Here is a 740-nt window from a genome sequence, read left to right on the forward strand (position 1 = left end):
GAGGGGGAGGGGGAGGGGGAGGAGGGGTTCAAAACATCATGCAGTATATATAATTGCAAATTCTAAGCTATATATAAAGAATATTAAGATTGTGACTATATATAGTACATACTAAAATGTCACTAAATAAACGTCGTCGTATTCTAGTGCTTTTACCTAGAACAAAATTAGAGACATGGGGGGACAAAAATAGTGAGAAGTGAAGAGAGTGACATTTGTAGAAAGATTTTATATTGTGATATGATTCAGAAAGGGATATCCTCTTAATTAATTTGGCATTTTATTTCAACTTGCATTAATATAATGGTACGAATGGTTAGGTTTTGCTTGTAAGTTTGTAACCCCTACTAATATTATTCAATATGAGGGCACGTGTATAATTTGAAAGCAACAATTCTATAAGAATTAATGAAATTAACTACAATCCAACAACTCCTAGGAAACTTCATAGCAACTACATGTAGCTAGCTAGGGTGTGATTGATACTAAGGAAAATTGTTTTTTTTTTACATAGGGACACATTAAACGGAGATCGATATACATGATTTCATAAACTCTTAAATGAAGATAAGAATATTGTATTAGGTAATTTATAGAATATTTTTCGAGAGTCATCAAAATTCTGAATATTATAGGTGTATTAAGTGTTTGAAGTGGAAAATTAATTGGGCTAATGTCATTTTCAGGACAATTAGAATGCCCAAAGAATGGGTGAAGTATAATGATCCAGTTGTAATAAG

Source organism: Solanum tuberosum, unplaced genomic scaffold (assembly GCF_000226075.1).
Source record: "Solanum tuberosum cultivar DM 1-3 516 R44 unplaced genomic scaffold, SolTub_3.0 scf00355, whole genome shotgun sequence".
Classification (NCBI taxonomy): Eukaryota; Viridiplantae; Streptophyta; class Magnoliopsida; order Solanales; family Solanaceae; genus Solanum; species Solanum tuberosum.